Genomic DNA, 20,884 nt, shown 5'->3' on the forward strand with positions numbered 1-20,884 from the left:
CATTGCAAGTTCCTTATGCCCTTCTGTTTAACAGGAATCCTCCCTCCACAGTTCCCCAACTCCCTTCCAGAAACACTTGCAGCAGTTCTGGGCATGTTCCCTGCTCTCCTTCACAGGGCTGGCTCTAGGCACCAGCGTTCCAAGCATGTACTTGGGGCAGCACTTTTCAAGGGGAGGCACTCCGTTTTTTGGGGGGTTTTGTTTGTTTGTTTTTTTGCTTCGGTGGCGGAACTCCGGCTTTTTTTTTTTTTTTTTTTCCGTGGGACCCCTTCCCCCCCCCCCCTTTTTTTTTGCTTGAGGCAGCAAAAAACCTGGAGCCAGCCCTGCTCCTTCAGACCCATGGGAATGAACCTTTCACCCCTAACTGGCATGACCTAGGCCTCTGGGGCAGGAAGGGTGGAGAAGGTGATGCATTTGAAGGACTGAGTCTCATTTACACTGAGGCCCCTTTACACCAGGTTGGAAGAGTGGTGAAAAGGGTCTTACTGTAAATGAGAATCAGGCCCTGACTCTTGTGTCATGCAGGGGCTCAATCACGTATCTTCATCCGAAGGGCCTGTTTTGGTTAGTCTGGCCCTGGGAAATGCTTGTTAAATGAAGATCAGTACATTGTGTGGTTGTTTTGGGCCAAATGGAATGAAAATGCCAACATACCTTGACCAGGCCCACTGGCTCCATAACAAACTGCTTCATACACTCAGTTTGTCTTCAGTCTCGCAGAGTCTTGAATTTGTGAAATTTAACACATTCCTAAGATAAAGTGCTGCAAAAGTCACACTTACTAACGGCAAAAACTATAGAATCCCAAATGTAGAAAGGAACAGAAATAAGTAATAGCGACTAACATTAGGGGTGGCCTTAGGTAAGTTGCAAAAAGTATGATACTGTTAATCACTATCTTTAAATCTGGTTCTTTCTGCCAGTTTCAGTGTCTCTTTTACATTCATAGGCCCCTCTGAGCTCCCTCTGGTGGCTACATGAATAATTGAATATTCTTCTGTACCAAAACTGTGAAACTTGGGTAAGTAGCTAGTTAACTTTGGCATAGAAAACTGTGGATTTCAATGGTGGTGTGGATGTGAGCTCAGTAAAAATGCCCATAGAGTCCAGTAGTTAAGATACTAGACGGGGATGCCAGAGACCTGATTTCAATTCCCTAATCTGCCCCATACTTCTTGTGTGACCAGGGTGTCCACATTGTAAAGAAATATTTATGATGCCTTTTCACACCCCAGTTTACATGAAGGGCACAAAGCAAACAAGAACTGTGGCTGCTTGCAGATCTGAAAGCCAATGCACAGTATCAGTGAAACAACATTGAGTTCCGCATGCCATGAAGAGCAAAACAAGTAAGCTGAGGGTCTGTCTACACTTGGCACTGGAGTTGTGATTGGCTCACAGAGACATACTTGCACTAGCTCTAATTGAGCTAGCATGCTAAAAATAGATGGTAGCTGCAGCAGTGAGAATCGCGAGATGGGCTAGCTGCCCTGGATAGCTGTGCCTTTGGTTTTGGATGGGTATTCTCAGGGTGGCTACAATACCTGCTGCTCATGCTGCTGCAGCTACACTCTATTATTAGTACACTAGCTCCATGACAGCTAGCATGAGTCTGTTTCCTAGAGCTGGGAAACACACCGCAGCTCCAAGTGCAGACATAACCTCCTTGTTTGTTTTTAGAGTGAACTAAACAATGCTAATGGCATGAAGAAAGGAGTGCATGTTCTGAAATGTATGTTTCCTCATGGCACCTTCATCAGTGTTAATCAGACTGTAGAAACAGTACAATACATTATTATTGTGTGTAACTGCTGACAATGTATTTGGTGCTGCCCTAATTGCAGGATGAAGACAGTTCCTGCACCAAAGAAATTAGGCTCAGATCCTCAAATACCTCTGAGGCTCCGGGCTTTACAGTCTAAGTTCCTGACCCTACATTCAAGACTATGTAAATTTTGCCACTGAGTTGAATGGGAGTAAAATCAAGCCCTAAAAGCCTACAGTTTTGATTGGCAAGTAATTTGATTGCTTATTAACTTCAGTAGGACTCGTACAGCTGAATCTCTTAGCTTTGAAAATCACAACCTAAATTCCTTTCGAAACTTTTCCAAGTTAAGAAAAATACTACAGTAAATTGCAAGTTTGGGGAAATGGAGGTCTCCAGAATTGATACTGTCATAGAAATCATACCAGTGTGTTTGTCTGTAGTTGGAATCTGACCTTGGTGAAAGTTGTTTATTATTTGTTTTACAGTAGCACCCATGGCCCTGGTGATGGGGAGGGGGGACATTTGTACAAACATATTTTAAAAGCAAGCACCTGCCCTGAGAAACATAAAACTTAATTTAAGGCTAGATGCAACAAGTGAGTGTAATTAACAGAAGATATCCTTGTCCTCCCTCTCTTGTAACAGTGAATCATGTGGTTATCTAGACTAGCTACGTGGACTCCTAGATGGAGCCAAGTCAATATTTTCATCTATAAGTTACAAAATATTTTAAAAACAGATATCAAAACTGCTATTGGCATCCATTTGTTATCAGTTGGAAGCTTCCCATAGGCATCATGGTAAAAATAGCCTTGAGGGGAGATTTGAAAGAGGCCAGGGCAGTAGCTTTACAGACTGTTTTGGGGAGGGTGTCCCGTGCATGACGGGTGGCATGGAAGTAAGCATGAAGGTGTTTCTGGGATAAACGGGGGAAGAGAGGCTGACAACATTAGCAGAGTGAAAGAGGCAGGGGTGACATGATAAAGTCTGAGCCTGGAGAGGTAGGGAGGGGTTAAGTTGAGAAGAACCTTGAAGTTGAGGTTAGGAGACTTGTAAGTGATGTGATGGAGAGACTCATAATGGGGACTGACACAGATTAACAGGTCAGAACGATAAAGTGTGGACCTGAGTGAGGCACAGTGAGTCAACAGTACATACGTGAGGCAGCGGATATATTTGGGATTCTCTGACTCGGTGAAAATCCTTGCAATTTGAACAACAGGATCCTTGAAGTCCTTGTCCATCTGAAATCCAGTGGTGCTTGTTACTGAAAGATATCCAGTTATTAACTGCAGAACATTTCATTTGGAGTCCTATCCTTTGCCCAAGAAAACCAATGGCAAATTTCCAATTAATTTCTATGGGAGAAGGATTGGGCCTATGGAGTATATGGTGTCCATATAGTTAACAACAAATATGTTGTACAAATTTGAGGTTCCTTATTCTAAACAGTTTCGCCAATTAAAAATTGCATTTTATTCCAAATCCCAGTATTCCATATACAGAAGCCAAGTATCATAACACTTAGTTGTTTCCATACATTTATTGATGTATCATCTATTTTCAAGTAGCTAATAAACCTTTGCTTCCAATTTTACAATAGCAGTTTTACATTTAGTATTCACAAATTCAATATTGCATCTTGGCAATTAATGAAGAGACAGTAATAGTTTCTAAATCTTTCCTATTGTCAATGTCATCCACCTTTTCAAAAATGGGGTTTCTGGTCATATCCAAATGAAATTTCTGCATTTGGTCCCAGATATTGTGACTCAATCTGATCCTCAGTACTGTGAATCAAAATCAGTATCACAATCAATTTTGGGAATCGGTTTGTGGGAGGGTAGTTCCACAACAGTGCTAAAAGGTAAGCCCAGGTGTGAGACAATTAGGGGATTTTGATAAGTCTGTCTGTGCATTTTTGGGTATTAAGTGGCTATAAATCGTTTGCCTCTTACTCTGTGGGTAATTCAATACTGCTGTCGGGCATATCTATCATCAGCTGAGAAATCATGTAATATATATAGAACTGTTCTCCAGTGGTCTTCTGAAATTTCTGGGACTCTCTATTTCATGCCTGTGCAGGGTCACTAGTTTATTATCATATAATGGGTTTCAAAAAAACAAATAAGAGGTCAGATTCTACCACCCTTCTGCTCATTTAATAGTATTTTACTCTAAAAGTCATCCCAACTTACTTCTTCCCTGGGACTACTGTACTTGCAGAGAGACACTACTCAGTGTTAATGAGGGTGTGGGCTCAAATTATTGTATACATGTTGAGTGGGGTGAGTAACAGGATACATTTTAAATCAGTTATGTGTGCTGTATGCCCTTTTCGACCTTGTTGTTTGAACCATTCTGGGGAGAGTCCTAAGATTCCAAATATACTTCCTAAAATGAAGTAAATTACTTTAAGAAGGCACTGTTAAAGTTATGGTGCATAAAAACTGATTTAATTTAAACAGCTGGTCCCATATTGAAGTTCTTTCCTTCAGCATTCTTTCCACATATTTGTTTTGGTTTTTTTGCCAAATGATCTATTTTGACATTAAAATATGTAAAAAATAGCACATGTTCAACTTGCTGTGAAAGAATTACAGTAAACAAATCAGTGCCTGCATGCTATCTCTTAGCCCAAGTTATCTTGCTGTAAAAGTATAACAGCATGTTGTGCATCTACTTAGAAAACAAATATTTTCAGTGACAGTCTGGGTAGGTTTGCAAACCCTTTACAATCCACAAACAAATAAAAGGCCTTTCGTTCTAACAAACAAATGCCTTTGTAGACAGCAAGCAGAGTGAGGTGTCTGGGTAATTCAGATTTGGATGGGTTGTATCTGTATCAGGGCCGGCTCCAGGCACCAGCTTAACAAGCAGGTGCTCGGGGCGGCCAAGGGAGAGGGGCGGCACCTGTGGCAATTTGGGGGCGGCAGGTCCCTCACTCCCTCTTGGAGTGAAGGACCTACCGCTGAACTGCCGCCGCCAATTGCGGCTTTTTTTGTTTGTTTGTTTCCAATTGCCGCCGCTGATCGCGGCTTTTTTTATTTTTTTGCTTGGGGCGGCAGAAATGCTGGAGCGGGCCCTGATCTGTATGGAACCCACACAAAGAGTGTCCATTATACACTGGTCCTGAACTAGAACTTCTTTTACAGTGTTGCTAACTCTCATGATTTTTATCATGAGTCTTGCAATAAGTGGTATTTTTTTATAAAGCCCCAGCTCCTGGAGTCAAGCAATTTTATTAGAATCTCAGCTTTAAAAGAAAAAAATAATAATTTCCAGCCTTCATGGCAGCAGAGAAACCTTTGCCATGAGTGAAACCTAAATTCTCAGAAACCAGAAGGCAAATCAAAAGAGCCCAAGCTATTCTTTAAAATCTCATGATTTTTGAGGCCTGACTCATGATTTTTGAATGTTTGGGGCTGGCAATACTGCTTTTATGTAGAGTGGTTTTATTATAATTATTTCTGATATTCCTGACATTTAGACATATTACTATACAGTATTTTTTTGTGTTTTCAGTGTTTCAGAGTATTTTTCTCTGTACAGTATTATAATTTATTTTTGTGCATTTTCTCTACTAGTTCACTTAGAAATGTTTTTCAGGTTCATAATGTAAAATGTATCTGGGAATGATTCTAGCATTTTATTAGAAGTGCTAATCACTGGACTTCTGCCCTCTCACAAACGGGCCCAATTGGCAGGACGATATACCAATGAATGGCCTAGGATCAGTCACATTGTTGTTTCTTCCCTGTAAGAATTGTACTTAGGGAAGCTTGTATTTTAAATGGAGATGCGCCTGAACCAAAAACCTTGATCCAAATATCCCCCAACTTTGAGGACCAGGATTGTTTGAAATTTGCACCCAAATCCAGATCCAGATCCCCATTTTGCAAATGGACTCTATCTTTAAAATGGTCTTACTCAAAACCCTAGTCTGAACACCCCACATATCATTGAGTATGACATCTACATCTGAGTCCAAATTTTGTTGTTTGTGCCCAGTTCTGGTTTTAAGGGAGTCTATTTTTATTCCCTATTTATTTGCTATTATTTGACACAGTATGTACTGGATTCATTTATATGAGTAAGCCCTGAGGGTTGAAATCCATGGTTTATTATAGAGTGGAACAACTTTAATTTTTATTTACGGTTAGTTTCTATTTAGTGCCCCCTTCTCCCTGCGTCGAATTTATCGTTGGTGAAACTCCACTGTCTTCAAAGAAGTCACACTAAAAATGAATTGAGCTCCTTCTCTAAAAGCTTGTCCTGATAGTAGAGAAACACTTCAGTTGTAATGGGAATGTAACTAGATTATTGGTCAAATGGTTTCCTATGGATTGCTATAACTTCTGTTTTTTCTTATATGTGTTACCAATCACTTGTCCTACATCATTTGCTGATATTGAATCATAAAAATATAGGGCTGGAAAGGACTTTGAGAAGTCATCAAATCCAACCCTTTGTGCTGAGGCAGGACAAAGTAAACCTAGACCGTCCCTGTCAGGTATTTGCCTAACCTGTTCTTAAAAGCGTCTAGTGAGAGGGATTCCACAACTTTTCTTACAAGCTTATTCCAGTACTTAATTATCCTTATAGTTAGAAAGCTTTTCCTAATATCTAACCTTATCTAACCCAAATCTCTCTTGCTGAAGATTAAGCCAGTTACTTCTTTCCCTACTGTCAGTGGACATGGAGAATAACTGATAAACAGCCTCTTTATAACATCCCTTAATATATTTGAAGACTGATCAGGTCCCCACTCACTCTTCGTTTCTCAAGACTAAACATGTCCAGTTTTTTTAACCTTTCCTCATAAGTCATGTTTTCTAACCCTTTTATCATTTTAATAGTGCTCTTCTGGATTCTATTTGTCCACATCTTTGTTACTATATTTAGAACTGGACACAACACTCCAGCTGAGGCTTTACCAGTGCCGAGTAGTATAACAATTATCTCCAGTGTTTTACATATGATATTCCTGTTAATATACCCCAGAACATTAGCCTTTTTTGCAACTGTGTCATGTTGTTGGCTCATATTCAATTTATGATCTGCTATAACCCCCAGATATTTTTCTGCAATACTACTGCCTACCCAGTTATTCCCCATTTTGTGTTTTTGCATTTGATTTTTCCTTCCTATATGTTGTACTTTGTATGTGTCTTTACTGAATTTCATCTTGTTGATTTCAGATCAATTCTCTAGTTTATCAGTCCGTTTGATTCTAATCCTGTCCTCCAAAGTGCTTGCAACCCCTTCCAGCTTGATGTCATCTGCATATTTTATAAGCATAGTCTCCCCTCCATTATCCAAGTCTTCAATGAAAATATTGAATAGTACCAGATCCAGGATAGACTACAGGACTTGTTAGATGGACTGCCTTGAATACCATATAATTATTGTAAATTTCAATAAAAAATACAGTGTATAAAAGTTCACTCTTAAGCTAAGAATTTAAATATGGAATCTACATATTATCGCCAACCCTGGGATCTCTCAAAAATCAGATTTGTTTAAAACTCCTGCCATTTTATACAGACATATATAAATTTTTGTTTGGTCGGTTGGTTGTTTTTGTTGTTGGGTTTTTTGTTTTTGTCCCGCCTTCTGATTTTTAAAACTTTAAAAGATGGTGGGTGGAGCCTTGGACCTCCATTTTGTGTGTGTGCATAATTTCAGGTTGAAAATTCAACCTTAAAATGCACCCACAGAAAAGCAAGCTTCTCCTCAGTTGCTCGGAATGGGACTCCACTTACCATCTCCTAACCTATGGCATAGAGGAGCGCTTTTGCTATCCCTAGTTGCTCCCTTCCCCTGCTAATCTCCAGCTTTTAACTTGTGGTAAAGGAAAGCAAAATTGACTGACTGACTGGATGCAAATTGGCATTATCCAGCAAAGATATTGGTCCCCACACTGGTGTAGTACGAGGTTGTAACGAAAGCTACAGATGTGCCATTGACAAATCTGAAAATACAAAATAGGGAAGTCAGTCTGGTCTAGAGATCTTTAATTGTGAATTAGTCCCACTGGGGAGCCCAGAGCTGGAAAGCAGCTCAAAGTCAGACAAACAAAATAAAGTCAAATAGAAAAAGAGTCAGTGTGAAGCCAAAGGGCAGACAGAAGCCAAGAATAAATCTTTAAAAAAGCATGGAGGCAGAGAGAGTAAAGGAAATGGGTCAGTCCAGAGTCAAAGAAAAAAAGGGTAAACCAAAAGTTAAGAGAGTTAAGCACAATAGATTAATGCAGAGCCAGTTGAATATGAGGCAGAATAGTCCTTCAGGCAGGCTCAGATGTTCAAGTCAACTACCTTGTCCTCAATTGAGGTTTATGTTTTGACTTCATTTGGCCTTTTCAATATTAACAATGCTCATGAAATTAAAAGAGGGAGATGTGCTGAAAGAGGGTGGTTATTGTAGATCTCATGACACCCAAGGGTAACGTTTCTTGTGTCTCCTCTGGGTTATAACTAAAGAACTCTGACCTCTGTAGTAACCACGCATGTTCCTGCCTACACCACCACATGACAGTACCCTCATAAAAGCTGTATAATAGAGGGTGAAATCCTAGCTCCATTGAAATCAATAGCAAAGTTCCCATCAACTTCAACAGAGCCAGGATTTCACCTTAAGTATTTATTAAAAAACAGAACGTAAATATGGAACTTATTCAGTATCAACAAATTTATGATTTGAAAACCATGAGTCATATCTAAAAAGTTGGTAGTCAGTTTATCTTCCACATTCACTAATGTAAGTAGGTGTGGGAGTGACATCCCTCACACCCCCCCCCCCCGAGTTACTGGGAAGATTGCCCATGATTTGTGTAAAATTTGTTTCATTCTGTGAAGAAGCAGTGTTCTGTATTATGTATGGGAATGCAGGTTTCACAGAGATTACCACAAAACAGGAATCTTCAAACAAGATTTCCAGTCAGAAGGTTCTCTTCTCCAGCCAGAGCTTTGTCTCCTCCTCCTCTCTTGGTGTGTACAGCACTTCACAGACAAGTACAAAGACAAACCAGATCTCTGCTCTGAATGTCTTACAGTCTTAGTAGATTGATAACATAATGGCAGCTGAATACAGCTATATTCAGAAATAGTTGAAGGAGATCATCCTCAAGTCATGGACAAACACAAACTCTCCTACTCACTCCACATATGTCACTTGGTCTGCTTCTTCTTTTTACAGTTGCTTTCTTGCCTAGCACTCTTCAAAAATAGCCTTTGAGAAATCAAATTTCTTTTTATTCTTCTCACAAATATCCTCCTAACTTTTAGGAGGGACTCTTATCGCACTGCAATTATGTTTTAGAGTTGGCATACTCAAATCCTCACTGATTTTCAGAATAGTCTTAAATCACACATTATAAAGCCTTATCCTCCAGCATTCTGATTGCTTTGGATTTACAGTCCCAGTTAAAGTCACATCGATGAAGGAAGATGACATGAGCAAGCACCTTGCTTCTCCCTATGCCTTTAAGCCCCCAAATTGATTTGGTATCTTAAGTTATTGCTATAGTTTATACTGAGTCCGCTGAATCAGTTCATTGAATTTTAGCGGCAGCTATATAAAATTCCACATAGTGAAATTATTTGACCATACCGAGGATGGCTAAGCCCTGATCCATCAATGCCACTAACTGCCAGCAATAAAGGAATCCTCCATCCCACTCATCACAATGAATTTTTTAAACTATTATTGAACATCTGGAATACGCTCTCCTAGGTATCTAATTTTTTTTTCTTTAGGTAACATGTCAATAATATTTATATGAATCACACTTGACTGGTGAGTGACTACTACAGCTGTCAGAAAGAGACATTGGGAGGATCCAAGGAAATGCAGACTAGTAAATCTGACTTTAATAGTCAGAAAGATAATGGAAACATTTATAAAGACAAGATTACAATTCAGTTAGAGATGTGATTTAGTAAGGGGCAGTCTGCATGGAGCTGTAGGAAAGGAAAATCAGGTATGACAAAATGTACTAGGATTATTTCAGTGCATTACTGAATTGAGAAAGATGAAATCGTTGACATAATTCATCCAGATTTCAGGAAAGTATTTGTTACTGACTGCACAGGCGATTGGTTTGCAAGGTCAGGAAGCAGAGTACAGTGGACACCTTTTGAAATGGAATACAAATTGGTTTGGGCATAAGAAACAGATGGTGTCCAGTAAATGAAACAATTCAGGGTGCAGAAAGATTGAGACATGCATGAATATGAATACTGAATACCACACTTCAGGTCCAAAAACATTTGTTGCACTAGGAATATGGAAATGGGCAGATCTTCATGACTTTGGAATGAAATGATTTGCAAAGCTCTTTGGGGTGACTGATTGAAAACTACCATTGAAATGCAAATGATTGTAGAGAAATCCAGGCAGTAAAAGTATGATTAAATTCCTCCATGGGCATAGGAAAATGCCTAAAATTCACAGGTGATTAACCACTTCTATCTGCCTTTTAACACCATCTGTGCACCTTGTTAAATAACAAATTGAAATAAATACATTTTAATTGTGTGTCCGAATCATCCCATCCACTGAAGTTGGAAAAACTTACACTTTATCATTAATGGATCCATCAGCTGTGAGGAATCTGGGGGTCAAAGGGTGCAGGAGAGCCAACACACTGTTACATGAGGACGCACCTCAACCACCTCTTTTGGCTTTTCTGCTTTCCATGTTTCTTTTCTTTCTGTTTGAAAGCTGAGAGCAACAGGATAATGGAAGGATTCTTGAAGGTGGAATTTCTTCACCCAGAGTCACACGCTTTGGGTATTCTGCACACATGGCTACATGCCATGGGCTATCTTGCCCAATCCTGAGAACATTATGGGCCTTGTTAGGAAGATTATTAAGACTACTAACTGAATCGTATGTGTATTAAGTTTGCCATAGGTCAAAGGATAAACAGTAAGAGTTAGATTATTAAAGGTATTAGAAATTCCAACGGCAGTTAGGGGCCTAGGTGCTTTTGAAAATCTCACTAGGCACCTATCTGAATCTTCAGGCACCCAAAGACCTTTGAAAGTTTGACCTTAAGGGCCACATCCTCCCGTGGTGTAAACCAAATAGCTCCATTGAATTTGATTTACTTTTAATGCTATCTAGTAGGGCTGTCAAGTGATTAAAAAATTAATCACGATTAATTGCTCGATTAATCACACAGTTAAACAATAATAGAATACCATTTATTTAAATATTTTGGATGTTTTCTACATTTTCAAATATATTGATTTTAATTACAACACTGAATACAAAGTGTACGGAGCTCCCTTTATTTTTATTATTGATTACAAGTATTTGTACTGTAAAAAAACAAAAGAAATTGTATTTTTCAATTCACCTAATACAAGTACAGTAGTGCAGTCTCTTTATCATGAAAGTTAAACTTACAAATGTAGAATTATGTACAAAACCTGCATTCAAAAATAAAACCATGTAAAATTTTAGAGCCTGCAAGTCCACTCAGTCCTACTTCTTGTTCAGCCAATCGCTCAGACAAACAAGTTTGTTTACATTTGCTGGAGATAATGCTGCCCGCTTCTTGTTTACAATGTCACCTGAAAGTGAGAACAGGCATTCTCATGGCACTGTTGTAGCCGGCATTGCAAGGTATTTACATGCCAGATATGCTAAACATTCATATGCCCCTTCAAGCTTTGGCCACAATTCCAGAGGACATGCTTCCATGCTGATAATGCTCATTAAAAAATAATGCTGTTTTACCCGCATTCTGCCATATATTTCATGTTATAGCAGTCTTGGATGATGACCTAGCACATGTTCATTTTCACTGCAGATTTTACAAAACCCAAAGAAGATACCAATGTGAGATTTCTAAAGATAGCTACAGCACTCGGCCTTCCAAAATCTGATCAGGACTGGGTGTGGAGCATGCTTTCAGAAGTCTTAAAAGAGCAACCCTCCAATGCGGAAACTACAGAACCCAAACCAACAACAAAGAAAATCAACCTTCTGCTGGTGGCACCTGATTCAGATGATGAAAATGAACATGCATCGATCTGCACTGCTTTGGATTGTTATCGAGCAGAACCCATCATCAGCATGGACGCATGTCCCTTGGAATGGTGGTTGAAGCATGAAGAGAGCAGCATTATCTCCTGTAAAGGTAAACAAACTTGTTTGTCTTAGTAATTGGCTGAAAAAGAAATAGGACTGAGTGGACTTGTAGCCTCTGAAGTTTTACATTGTTTTGTTTTTGAGAGCAGTTATGTAACCAAAAAAAAAAATCTACATTTGTAAATTGCACTTTCATGACAAAGAGATTGCACTAGAGTACTTGTATGAGATGAACTGAAAAATACTATTTCTTTTGTTTATCATTTTTACAGTGCAAATATTTGTAATCAAAATAATATACACTTTGATTTCAATTACAACACAGAATACAATATATATGAAAATGTAATTTTTCGGAGTTAATCGCGTGAGTTAACTGCGATTAATCGACAGCCCTACTATCTAGCCTCTCTCCAACCATGAATTTGTATAGCTCTGTAAAGCAAAGTTACTTTAAATTAACTGGTGCTGAAAAAGCTTGGAACATAACTCACAAGCAGATTAATAATACATCTGTTTGTATTACCCAACGGGTACATCTACACAGTGAGTGGCAGTGAGTCTCAGAGCCTGGGTTCACTAGCATGGGCTTCCATTATGGCGCTAAAAATAGTTGTGCAGATCTTGTGGCTTGGGATGGCGCTTTGGCTCTGAAGCCTAGGGAGAGAGGTAAACTGGCCAGGCTGGCTCTACTCTCTCTCTCTTGTGGCCCCAGCTTGTGGTTGGTGGTTGCGTGAGGGGACTAGCTTCTCCCCATTCCCAGCATAGTTTCGGGGAGAGCTAGCTGTGGGATGAAAGCCCCTGTGAAGCTGGGTGCTTCTGGTCTTCTGCGTTCCTCTTGTTGAGAAGCAAAATGAAGTTCTTTCTCCTACTCTGCAGAGAACAATTATGGGGCTACATCTCCATCTGCTGCTGGATCCCCGCTCCCTTACCTCCCCCCAAACAATGTGTGTATGTGTGCGGGGAGCAGATGCATGTATTGGTCTGTCCTGACCATGTGCAGGCAATCCTGAGTGTGGGTTGGGGGTCCAACCATATCAAACCCATAGCCAAATAACTCCTCCTCTTCTCTGCCCCAGCCCCCATTGGCTGTGTGGGCCTCAAATATACAGGTTACATAGTAAGTTTCTTGTTCCCAGCTGCTGCCTCTATGCTGTCTATGAGGACTGCTTCTCTCAACCCCTATAAATTAACTTATTCTACTAGGAACTGACCCCTAGACTGCTGTCCATTGCCTTCTCCAGCTTGTTCTTCTCCTGTTCTTCTTTGTATTCCATTAGAGCTTACAAGATGCTAGGCATTGTCTCCACATACAAGAAGTCACAGTCCCTGCCCCAAAGAGCTTATGTCCTAGTATAGTCATAGCAGCTCAATGGAAAACCTAATATGTCTCAGAGATGATCAAACAGCTTTCAGAATCTGGAGTACTCCATCAATGAAAAATGAATGTAGCCTCAGAAAAGATATTCATACATCATATCTGCTGACAATACCTAGTTAACCTTGACAAATTATATTGTAGCATAAAGTAGACTGAATGCCCCAATTTTTCTCCTGACAAAACTATTTCCTGTGTATGTAGGGTTTTTATAGTACTGATTACAGTCTAAATGCAGTACACCTTTCCTTAGTACCCCTTTAATCGTGCCTGTGTGAGCCTCTAGACAAAATATTTTCTCTAATAAGTAATTACATTTTTTAACTGCATCAATAAAAATATTTTTTCGGGGAAAATAATGCAGCAGGCAGGATGACAGTGAGAAACTAGCAAACTGTCTTGACAAGAGGAGTCTGATGCTTCTAGGAAAACAGCATTCATTTTCTCAGAACTCTAAATTAAATTATAATGACATTTTCTTAAAACAGGCAAAGGCAAACTATTGAGCCTGTGCTCTGTTCTGTACTTATATGTTCTGATTCTTATTACATCATCTTTATTCGTAGGGTCACAGGAGAAAGAATCAGCGGGGTAAGTTGTACATAGCTCAATCTTAATCCTTTGGGAGTTAGCCACTTCCCAGATAGATATACTCAAAGGACCACTGAATTGCTGCTAAAGGGCAGAAGCAGGGGAGCTCAGGACTTCTCCCTGCAGTTAGTATTCATCTGTTCAGCCTCCACCAGGGGGAAGCACATTCTCTCCCTTAACTAGTCCACTCAGTGACAGCTGTTTCCTTCTGCCCAGGGAATTTTCAGATATGAAGCCCAGTGTAACTGTATGCTGAAGAAACAGGCAGCTGCTGACCAGGTGGATGGGGAGAGTAAAGATGGCCACCTGGTTCTAATGAGTAAGGTAGTTCAAAAGGCCCGAGTGGAGGGCTAAAGTAAGGACTCTTAATGAGGAAGAAGAGGGAGGAAACTATATAAGAGAGAGAAGGGATGTACTTGTGGGGAGCTCAGAGGCATTTGAAATGCCAGGATGAGTATACCTGTACCTCAGTGCAGTGTATTGAGGATAACTATATCCATCCACAAAGACCTAGTAATCATTATAGTATCACTTCCTTTCTGTTTGAAAACCAGAGTGCAGCAGAAGCACTCAGACCTACAGTTAAGGGAGGTTCTAGTCCAACAGGAAGGGAGTGGCTGGCTCAGGGCATTCATAATGTGTCCAATAGTTTAAATCCAGCCCAATTTGGTAGTGAATGAAAGCCATTTAATAGCCCATGTGAAATGGACTGATTGTCTCAGTCCTGGTTCTAGTGGAAAGGTATGACCATCACATTTGGCACTGCCGTCCTTGCTAGCAATCTCAATGAAGAGGCCTAGAAACTGCCTCAATATAACAGATGAACTATCCCCTCCAGGTAGTTGATAGTGCTGCTGCCTGTCGTACTATACTTTTTTTACAGCTAAAAAGGGGAATTTCACTTTCCCAACCTGTTAATCTGGCACCTTTCACAAACATAAAAACCAACTTTTAAAAAAATCTTAACTTTTGTCACTAGATTCTAAAGAGGATCCAGTTTATGCAGAAAATATAATGAAAAGCCATTCAAGGTCATGCCTGCTGACAGCAAATCTGGATTCTAACATTTTCTGATTCCTACAAGAGAGGTAGTCTTTCTAGGTGGTCAAAAAATGGAAAGGTGTTTTCAAAAGGTGCTAAGATCCTAACTGTTTTTTTAGATCTGAGCTTGATTCACAAAGCAAAATGAAGGGATTTTAAAAAATTTCATATACACTGAGAAAATGCATACATTTAGGGAGATAAAGTAGTGGCAAATGTACTTTGGAAGAAAAGCTCCCTGGTGTAAGACTCTCATGGACTGACTCAAGACCTTCCATAATTAGAATTGTTGGGACTTTGAAATTATGACCATTATGTCTAATAGAACTTGAGTTCATATCCTCTTCTCTGGAAGAACTCTTGAATCAGCTTATTTCTTGTATTTTGGAATCTGTTTGTGTTGCTGTGTTTAGATAAATGCAGCTATTTGAACTGTCAGAGTACTTGTCAGAGAATATGGGTAAAAGTTTCAAAGGCACCAGTCACTCAGGAGCCCAAATCCCATTTTCAAATGGGACTTAGGGTCCTAAGTGTCCAAGTCTCTTCTGAAAATGGGACTTGAGCTCCTAAGTCACTTTGGTGCTTTTGAAAATTTTATTCTAAGTGTTGTTATATATAAAATATTACACACAAAAGACTACACTAAAATAACTTTGTTAAGGCTGCAAACTCAAGCATTCAGAAGTGAGGAAATGCCAGAAGCAAGGCTGCCTGTGCATATTTAATTTGGGGCCCCTTGGCACTGTGTTATGATACAGTTTTTAATTACATGACCACATTCTATTTTTTCCACATACAATCGCTCCCTTTCCACACACCCAGTCTCTGACTCCTTGCCTAGCCAGTTCCAGTTTCCCCCTCTCAGCTCCTCATCCAATATGTCTCTACCTCCTCACCACCCCTATCCTGCTGGTCCCCAGTCTCCCACCATGGGCTCCTCATCCACCCTGGCTCACACTCCACCTTACCCCCCACCCTTGTTCCTTGTCTCTTTCTCCATCCCATCCCAGTTCTCCAGCCACATCCCAGCTCCTTGTCAGAGCTGTCTCCCCTCCCTTTGGCCCTGTCCCCCCACACTAGTTCATAGTTCAGGCCTCTTTGCCAACCAGTTCCAGCCATGCCTGACACACTAACCCAACTCCCACTCCTACCCTTCCCAGTCACAGTGTTTCTATCCACCTCCAATCCCAGTCTTATCTGACTCCTTGCCTCAGTCTACTCCTTTCCCTTTTGTCCCCTTTGTATTCGAATCAGATAGCGTACTCCTCCATTGTGCATGGGCTCAGCAGAAAGGACATAGAGAGCACTAGAGTGACAGGCTCCCTGTTATCAGTTTTGGTGTATCTGCTTCTAAGGTTACAGCCAGTATCCAGTATACAAATGAGTATAATATATTAAAAGTCCAAAATCACAGAGGAGTAAAAAGGAAACACCATCACTTCAAAACTCTCCAGTGTTTGTCTAAGAAGTATCTTTCATGGACATGACCAATTGGGCATGAAAGGATTCAAAATAAATGAATAGCCGCTAAACTGCTTCTGATCTCAGTTCATATTGTCTTGCTGACAGACCATGCATGTGAACTAGAGGAGTTGACAGATAATAGTGGAACCAGCATTGAACCTGAGAAAATTGAAGAGGCACAGCAGGAATATAAATGGACAAAAAACAGCCTCAGACTAGATACCAGAGACAAGAAGACACAACAGAAGCAGAGTGGATACCTAGGGGAGAGGGCAAATGTTAAAATTAATGATATTGCCACAAATGTGGAGTGCCTCCAACAGAATGGGTGCACAAGGTTTCAGGATGTATTTAGGTATTAGCAGACTAACAGAAGTATGAAATGAGAATATTGCTGATATAAATTACCACAGGTCATAAATGCCTGTGCTATCCATTATAGGTGATATCTTCATTCAGAGGTACTTAAACCCCGATTAAATAGTTGGAACATCTGTAGAGAGCAAGATCAAATTATTCTTCTGGGGACAAACATTACATACTTTCATTAAGCTTCAATGACATCCTGCCAGAATGTATCCTGTGTTTGTTTTTTTACCATATATGTCTTCAAAGCAGAAGATGGAAGTGATGATCATGTTAGTGCAGTAGGTAAACAATGAAAACAACAAAAATAAATAACAAAGTTGTAGACGATCCCATTTACTGGCCTAGCTATAAATAAAACAAAAGGGCAAGCTTTCTAGAATGACGCTGACTGACTGACAGGAGACTGTGATTCCTGAAAGCTAAGTTTTAAAACTGTGAGCTAAATCTTTAGCTGATGTAAATTGGTGTAGTTCCACTGAAGTCAATGGAGCTATGCCTATTTACACCAGCTCTGGATCTGGCCCTGTGTTTTTAGTTAGTCCAGTAAAAAGGATTACCTAGGGAACTAAGAGGCTCAGGGATTGGTAATGGTATTGCACTGGTGATCAACACATAAATGGAGGATAAATTGATAAAGAGATCAGATGAAAGCAAGATACCCCAGGAGAAGATTTGAGAGACACAGTCAGAAATGTGAGACTAGACAGAGTGGTAGAGTTTGGGGTTACACAGACAGTTGCAAGTTATCTGCAGAGAGGGGAGATAAAACCCCAGAAGCAGACGAGACTGTCTGGAAAGAGTATGAAAGAAGAGACTGAGGACAGAACCCTGAAGGACATCAATAGACAGGGGAGACAAGGAGTCTAGAGACAAAGAAGACAAGATTGAAGTTGGAGAGGGAGATAGGGCTATGAATTTTTTTTCCAGATTATGAGTTACAAGAATATGCTTTCAGGTTATTGATGAAGTGATGGTGAAGACACAGTAACTGAGGTAGGAGAACCAGGAGAGCTCACCTGTTAGAGAACAGGAAGGCTGGTTTTGTAGTTAAAGCAGTAGGCTGGGACTCAGGAGATCAGCATTTAATTCCCAGCTATACCCCAGACTTCTGGTGTGACTGTGGGCAAGTCATCTTAATCTCTCTGAGCCTCAGTTACCCATCTGCAAAATGGGGATAATACCACTTCCTTACTCTCCCCTTGTTTGTCTTGCCTGTTTGGTTTGTAAACTCTTTGAGGCAGTGATTGCGTCTCACTATGTCTTTGTACACTGCCTCACACAATGGGGCCCTGCTTTTGGTTGGAACCGTTAGGTACTTAATAATAAATAAGATACGTACAGAAGATGGCAGGAAATGATGATCAGTAGTGTTAAAGGCAGAAGACCAATCAAAAGAATAAAAATAGAGAAGTGCCCCTCTGACTTTGCTAGGACATTGAGGAGGACAGGAGGTAGACTGGAGGGAAAGATGGAGGAAAGGAAATCTAGGTGGTGGAGATGACAGTATGCTCCAGGGAGTGGAGATAGAAGGTGGTAGCTAAAGAGGCATGTCGAGTAGAGAGAAGTCTTGCTGGATAGTGGACACAAGAATATGTTTGTAGGTTGGTGGAAATGATCCGGGGGAGAGAGTGGTTAAAGCTAAAGAGGAAAGGGATGAGAAAAAGTGAGAAAAGGCAAGAAGGAGGAGGAAGCAGGAGGAGATGAGGTTCAAGAGTTAGAAGAAGATTGCAGAGGGATATTAAAGAGTGAGAGGAGGGTGGAGAGGGGGTAGGAGGGATAGATAAACACTTAACTTCATCTCTGTGACTGTTAAGATGACTCCTATCCCCATCATTAAAAGGCACTACAAAAAGGAAGTGAATATACACAGTTCTGGGCTATTTGTTTATTTCATTCTCTCTCAGGGAGCTTACTTGGGTTTGTTTTTGAGTAACTAAATATTTCATGGGTGCAAAACAACAACAAAACAACGATACCTCTCAGATTGCCAAGGCTACAACTTTGGACCACAGTGTGTAACAAAGACCTAAAATGAGTAACAGTGGGAGAACACTTTAACCTGTCTGGCCATTCTATGACAGACCTGCGGGTGGCTATCTTAAAACAGAAAAACTTCAAAAACAGACTCCAACGAGAGACTGCTGAGCTGGAATTGATATGCAAACTAGACACAATCAACTCAGGATTAAATAAAGACTGGGAATGGCTGAGCCATTACAAACATTGAATCTATCTCCCCTTGTAAGTATTTTCACACTTGCTTCTTATCAAACTGTCTGTACTGAGCTATCTTGATTATCACTTCAAAAGTTTTTTCTCTCTTACTTAATTGGCCTCTCAGAGTTGGTAAGACAACTCCCACCTGTTCATGCTCTCTGCTTGTGTGTATATATATCTCCTCAATATATGTTTCAGTCTATATGCATCCGAAGAAGTGGGTTGTAGCCCACAAAAGCTTATGCTCTAATAAATTTGTTAGTCTCTAAGGTGCCACAAGTACTCCTGTTCTTTTTGCGGATACAGACTAACACGGCTGCTACTCTGAAACCTGTCATAAAAAAAATCATTCAGGAAACTTAAAATACTGTGGGATTCACTATTGCCAATCCCAAGCGATCAAAAATCATGAGTTGGACCTTAAAAATAACAAGTAACTTAAAATCTTAGATTTTAAAAAGTAAACTTTGTGGTCTTGTTATTTGCCTTTTTGTTTCTGAGCCTTTACAGTGCACTCATGTCACATTTCAGGGGCTCTCTCTGCAACCATGAGGACTAGAAACTCATTTATTTTTTCAAAAGAAAGTTGTGATTCTGACATAATCACATATCACCAGAAGCTGGGTCTTTAAAAAAAACACCACAGATACAAGACTTGTGATAAAATCACAAGAGCTGGCAATATAGCCCCCACTGCTGACTCTGCCTCACCCACCCGCCCCTGCCAGTCACTCCCCATGTGACTGAAGCCCATGGCTTCAGCTGCCAGGATGCAGGATGCTGATGGTAACAACTTGAAACCTGCTGCTGGAGTAAAAGGAAGCAGAGAAGCAGATCCAGCAGGCTCATATCCAGGATCATTATTACTATGTATTCATCTGTATAACTTTAAACAGACAAATAACACAAGTCCATGCCCTACAAAGCTTACAATTTAAGAGCCGGATTCTGAGAGATTGGAGTCTATTCTCTGTTCTCCCTGCCCCTGTATGTTGCTCCTCCAGCATACATGGGAGGGGAACACTCACTGCACAAGGGGGTCTGTGGGTGACATACTGCTGCCAAAATGACCTAATGGTGCTGCATCATAGACCCTCGTGTAGGAGATCGAGAGGAAGTGGCTGGACCACTCTGCACTGTGACTAGTTATAGCTGCTAGGAGACTGTTGCTCTAATTTACAACAGCAGTTGAATTGGCCCATCCAGTCCGAGGGGTCAGGAGAAGGTTATACATCAGTTTAAGCTAAGGTGTGAATTTAAAATAATATATTGTTATTATTTCCATGTGGACACACTTAAGCCAATATAAGAGAGTGTCTTTTCCCCACCTTATAGGAGAAAAAGTATGGGCTGGTAGTTTTGGCTTTTGCTTAAACTGTGGGGGGAAAAGTTTCAATTACCTGCTCTGCCACAAAATTCCCACATGACATTGGGCAAGTCACTTAGCCTCTGTGCGCCTCAGCTCTCTGTCTGTAAAATGGGACTAATCCTTCCTTACAGCGGGGCACTGCGAGGCTAAATACTTTACAGATCTTGGCGCAGGTGGAGAGCTGCTGCTGAGAAGAGTTGTTTGCTGCAGTTTAGCTTGTGTCGCTTTGCATGGGATTTCAGCTAAACTGGGAAAGCCCAAGGCTCTTCTGGCGGGGCAAGAGCGTGCAGGTGCGGGTCAGACGGCAGGGCTCCGGCGGGTCCCAATTCAGGGCTGTGGCGGGTAACACTCGCCCCTGCTGGGAGTCGGCGCCCCCTGCAGCCTGCCGGCCTGGCGGGCAAGGGAGGGGTTTCTGGGCCGGGGGCAGACAGCAGGGGCCAGCTCCTGGGTCATGTCCCTTATTGCACTGGGGTCCAACGCTCGCCCCGGCCGGGCCGCAGAGGGGGCAGCACCACCCACCCCTGCCTGGCCAGAAGGGGCGGGGCCGGGCGGTAGGGGGCGGGGCAGGCCGGGCCGGAGGGGCGGG

The sequence above is a fragment of the Terrapene carolina genome, unplaced genomic scaffold (assembly GCF_002925995.2).
Source record: "Terrapene carolina triunguis isolate 2854851 unplaced genomic scaffold, T_m_triunguis-2.0 Scaffold66, whole genome shotgun sequence".
NCBI classification, from domain to species: domain Eukaryota; kingdom Metazoa; phylum Chordata; order Testudines; family Emydidae; genus Terrapene; species Terrapene triunguis.